Below are 5,522 nucleotides of genomic sequence, written 5' to 3'. Positions count from 1 at the left end.
ATAAGAATATTGGTAGGTCTAAGGTGATAACTGCACCAAAGCTCTACACAACTTTTATTTTTCTCTGATTGGTTTTCCTCTTTGTATTCAGGTGGTTTCTCTCTCTCTCTCTCTCTCTCTCTCTCTCTCTCTCTCTCTCTCTCTGGTTATTTTTGCTGCCTAGTTTTTTTCTTTTTCTCTGTATTTTTTCCTTTTTTCTCTTTCTCTCATGATTTAGATCTCTAACATTTTTCATTTTATTCTACTCATCCACTTCCTCTCTTTTGTCAATTATCTCACTTGATTTTCTGATAGTTTCGTGTAAGTAAACACTGTCTCTGCTCTTTGTGATTCAGTTCAATACTCCTAGGCTTTCTCTTCCAATCCTGCCTCTTGTGCTCTGTAATTATCCAAAACTTGGATGACATCTTATGCCCCCAAAACTTGCTACCTTTACCCTCATTCATTTCTTCAATCTACCCCCATTCTCCCACACAATAGGGTAAAATCCTTCTACTAAATGGAAAATCATTGCATGCAACTTCCTCTGCGGGTTTTAAAATCTGAAAGGAGCAGATTAATGTTTCATCCGTATTCATCATGGCACTTGCATTGTCAGGTTCTCTACCATAATTGGGTGCAGAAAACAGAGCACCCAACTGTCTCTTGGCAAAGAATTTGTATCCATCTTCAACCACCTGATGGGCTCTACATATGAGATCCAAATCATGCTTATGGAGAAATTTTGCAACCATTTCTGTACCAAATGTAAAGGACACTTCTCTGTCATTTTCACCCCAGCCTAAGACATCTTTACTGGGGTCAAACCACAAAAGATCACAAAGAAGATCTTGATCTGGTACATCAGTTGGTCGCATAATTTGCCAAATCTGCTCCATAGATTGAAGATCTGGTGATAAACCTCCATGACAGCAGAATATTTTTTTTATCCAGGATGGCTGCTTTTGGCAAACAGTTAAAACAGTCTATGAAAGTTTTCCATAGTTTAATGTGTATCTTCTTTTACATTCATCATAAGATCCATAAATTCTATTGATGCTAGCACATTCATGGTGCCCTCTGAGAAGAAAAATATCCTCTGGATATTTGATTTTGTAGGCCAGTAAGAGGCAGATAGTCTCCAATGCCTGATTTCCTCTGTCCACATAGTCCCCAAGAAATAGATAGTTGCTTTCTAGTAGGAAACCACCATATTCAAAAAGTTGAAGCAAATCATAGCATTGTCTGTGAATATCACCATATATTTTGAGTGGTTCTTCAAGTTCTAGTAGGATAGGTTGACTAAGAAAGATCTCACGAGACTTCAAGCACAGTCCTCTGATTTCATTCTCCTGGAGCTGGGCATTCTTCCCTGGCTTGGACCCTCTCACTTCCAGCAGCCATTGGATAATGCTGTCGATGTTGAGTTTATCTACATCCGCCACCAGCCTCCCACTGCCGGGATCCCTCCTGAAGCAGGGCCGCTGCCAGCTGGAGCTCTAGACTCTCACCTCCTTTTCCCACACCATGAGCATGGAGGTAGGTGGTGGCAGCAGTGGTAGCAGTTGTGGCAAATCCCCCCAACCACCCAGCTCCTCGTTCTTCCTTCTCTCCCATACTGGAACCAAAAGTACATAAGGTGGATTATGTTATATTGCAACAGCAAGCAGAAACATCAAAATGACACCTAGAATTTGCAGGCAGATTTATTTACAGAACAAGCACTGATCAGGATCATTCCCAGGCATGATCTCCAGTGGTCTAGGGTTTATGTGGGATAAGCAAACAGGAAGCACAGAGGCATAATGGCTTCTCAATTGGAGACTGCTTTAGATAATATGCACCACAGTAACCAGCCATTTCTAAGAGAGGGAAGCAACTGGATATGGAACAAGAACTATTACAACTAATAAACTGAAGTAAACTGGAAATGGGGGGAATTTTCTGTTACATTTCCCCCCTTTTTTAGCTTCTCTAGTAAATCTTTGCTGGGCATATTACATGAGATTATATATGAGACAAGACACAACTAGAAGCAGTATCACTAGGGTTGTCAGTTGATCCTAATATATAAAACAGACCTGGCCCCAGCCAAGCCCCCTAAGACTCTTATCACAGAGCTTTTCCCTAAGTTGTTTTGAGGAAGAGACCTAATTTAGGCTGGTCTATTCTGCAACATTTCTCCATCAAGGTAGTGAGGGAGGGGAGTTACTCTGATCAAGGATTGTCCAGTGTGTCATGAATGTTCATCAAATCTTGGTGAAGTGTTTGATTGATTGTTCTATTTTCTGAGCAATGATCCATAGATTAGGGCAAAATTATAGTTGTCAAGGACAGTGGGGATCAAGGACCTGAGTAAGCAGCCTGAAAAGACACAAATATCAAAGGAAATTAACCTGGAGCAATCCAGTAAACAGTGTCCTGAGGCTTCAGCTGTGTGTAGACTGGTCAGTGTCTAAAGTGACCAGAGCAGGGCATTGAGTGCATGGTCTCTACAAGAGTGAGCTTTGGAGGAGCTGTTCAGGTAAATTTTTTTAGTGGCTCTACTACTGGAGTTTTGAAATTTGCAGAAGTAGTTAATATATCCCTGGATTATATGTGTATGAGGTATATCTGGTCTTCTAAATAGTTACAAGTTGTTTCTGTAGGGTTATATTTTATTTCTGTGTAACTTATTAAATGAGGAGAATGCACTATATTGCATGAAGTTAGGACCAGTGACACAGGCACTGCAGCCTGAGCTAGCTGCAGGGATACGGGTGCCAGCTCTGAGGTCTCAGCTTACAGAACAAACAGTGGAGGGTTGTCTGGCTCTGATCTTCTGGGAGCACTGGTTTTCTGGCTGGGGTTGATGTTTCAGTCGATCAGATTCCCAGAGGGGGCTTAGGAGTTGGCATCTTCGGTGGCAGATCTCCAAACTGCAGCAGGAAGTAATAGCAGCAGAGCTTTGGACAGAATAATTTTGCCCAAGGTGACCACAGCATATCTAACCTTCTGGACTTCGTTTTGAATAAAGTTATTCCTATCTGTAAACAGGATATACTCAGCATCTGACATTTTTAGGTCCAGTAAGGGTGATCTCAGTCCAAGGTGAACTTTTAAGATTTTTTTATCAGAAGGACAGTGGTTTTTAGAGTTTAAAGACAAAAGGGGGGCAGCCCTTAGTGACTGGATTCAAGTATTTGCACAGACAGGCAACTGGGTGCTCCTAGGGGCTGTAGTCTGAGTGAGCATCATTGTTTTTGTGTACTCAAGGAGAAATGTGTAGTTGTTTTTTTCTTCGTGTAACCAGTTTCTGTCACATATTGCAGCAGAATTTGTGCATTTCCAGCAGGCAGCTTGGGTGCCATCAATCAGAAATGCTTTGATCAATTGTGAGGGCTTTTCCAAAGAGGATAAACAAGTTTTGGAACCCCTGGGACATTGAGTCCAAGCCTCTTAAACTTTGAGTTCAGAACTGGAACTTTGCAAAGAGGGCCTCACTGACAGGAGCCAACCTAAGAAAGAAGAAAGCATCCTTTAGGTCCAGGCACATGTACCAGCAGGCTGTGGGTGGCAGAAGACTGAGCCAACATATATGGAGGGCAATTGCAGTGGCACTGGCAGCTTAGAGATCTTGAACTGACCTTACAGGCAGGAGATGTAGTTCAAAAGTTTGACAGTCTATAAATATTTTGTGATTTTCAAACCTCTGGATGTGTGGTTGAATTCCTAGCTGAGTCTCTCATGGTATGGAATACTATTTGATATAGATGAGAGTTGCCCCAGGATGGAATTTTGCAGTCAGAGGTAGGTGGTCGATGGCCCAGTCCCATTGCCCACAGGTCAGTGACCGAATTGTGGAGCCAGAAGGGACAGAGAAACTGGGTATCTCAGAGTAGCCAAATTTGTTCTTAGAGCCTCCCTGAAAATAGTGAATTATTTCCCAAGCTCTTTTGGTAGTAGAATAACAGACCAGTAAGGGTTTATGGGCTGGGAACCACAGAACATAAGGTGATGTCTGTGTTATTGATGGCATGTGGATCTCATCCAAGGTGATTAACATTCTATCGTGTTGATGTGTGGTTGGATGCTTGGTGGTGTTCCCTTGACATCTGACAGCAACAGGGGTCATGGCATGGTTGGTAGTCAGGCCCAGAGACAAGTCTTTAGCTTATACACCTAGGAGGAGAGTTTTTAGAACTTTAGAATTCCGGTTATCTGTCTCAGCCTGATGCAGGTTTCATCCTCCTCTCAGAGCACAGCTGAAGTTGAAAATGCAGGGTTAATCTAGAGGGAGGCTAACTGGCTTGGTTCAAATGCTTCTAACTTGAAGAAGCAGTCTTTTCCCAGAAGCAGTATGGGACTGCCTTACAAAGGACATGTCCATTCAGGCTGCAAGATTGCACCTGGCTGAAGGGACAAGAGTCAAGAGTCCTACTTGCCCCAATGATGATACCATAGACTTCCAGTGGCCCAGAGGATGAAGGGAGCCCAGTCTGACCTAGTCTGAGCCCATCAGACCAATAAAAGATCTGTCATCTGATCCATAGTCTTCATAACTTATAGCTAGAGGATATAGTCATGTATCAAATTGGATTTTCTTATAGACATCAGGTGTTTTTCATCAGGTTTCTGGGTAACAGTAGCTGTATTGGTTATTCTTCTATCATTGCTGGGACAAATACCTCACACTCAAAATGAGGAAATAAAAGGTTTATTTAGGTCACAGTTACTGGAGGTTTCAAGACACTGGGGGAGAGGCGGGGGCACTACCATGTCCAGGATGACTCTCTCCACATCTCTGAGAAAGCACAGGATAGTCAGTTTAATGGTTTTCACCACTCTGGCCCTGCCCCTTGGGCACACCCTGGTCCTCCGACCCCACCCCCTCAGGCCATTTGTTGCTCCTCCAGGTGCAATCTGCCCGATAACTTACATGACGCTTTGCAAGACAACTAGACACAAACCATAACATTCCACCCACGGTCCTACATCTCATGCATATCTCTTTTTTTTCCCCATAATTCTATTCAGAAACAAATAGCAGTGAGACAGTTTCAAACCAAATTGGTAGGAGAGTTTCAATAGTTAACACATTGCATACATTCTTCCTAGTGGTTAATTGCTGTACAAGATGTGGACATGATAGCCTATTTGCAAACACAATCAGAACAAATCCCTCTATTTATTAAGAGAATGTAACTATATATCTATCCTAACCACTTTGAATACACAGATACAAAATGGACATTCATCTGTATCTTTTTTTGTTAAATTCCATTACTTATTATAGGTGTGTAAACTCAGCAAAATATACCAAAAGAGTCCAGTAGCCCATAATAGTATTGGATCTTCCACTTCACTGGCAATGTCAGAAATTGTTTACCTGAGTCCCCTACAGCTCAACATAATAGCATGACTTTACTTCTTATACTTTGTTTTTATATTTTTCTGCTGGATGGTTAAGACCAAGGTACAGCAGGACCTATGCAACAAGAGTTGTAGCTTTTGGGTCTGATAAGGTCAGTGAAATCCCCTCAGGATTTATCCTGAGATCCTGT

The 5,522-nt window shown here is 42.2% G+C and overlaps 1 pseudogene; it reads right to left on the bottom strand.

Annotated features, from left to right (window-relative positions):
* Positions 1–455: 455 nt before the first annotated feature.
* LOC101592218 overlaps positions 456–5,522 on the bottom strand; it is a 6,529-nt pseudogene continuing 1,462 nt past the window's right edge.

The sequence above is a fragment of the Octodon degus genome, unplaced genomic scaffold (genome assembly GCF_000260255.1).
Source record: "Octodon degus isolate 3935 unplaced genomic scaffold, OctDeg1.0 scaffold00008, whole genome shotgun sequence".
NCBI lineage: Eukaryota > Metazoa > Chordata > Mammalia > Rodentia > Octodontidae > Octodon > Octodon degus.
The sequence above is the reverse complement of the archived record's forward strand: the minus strand, read 5'-3'. Positions and strand labels throughout refer to the sequence as shown.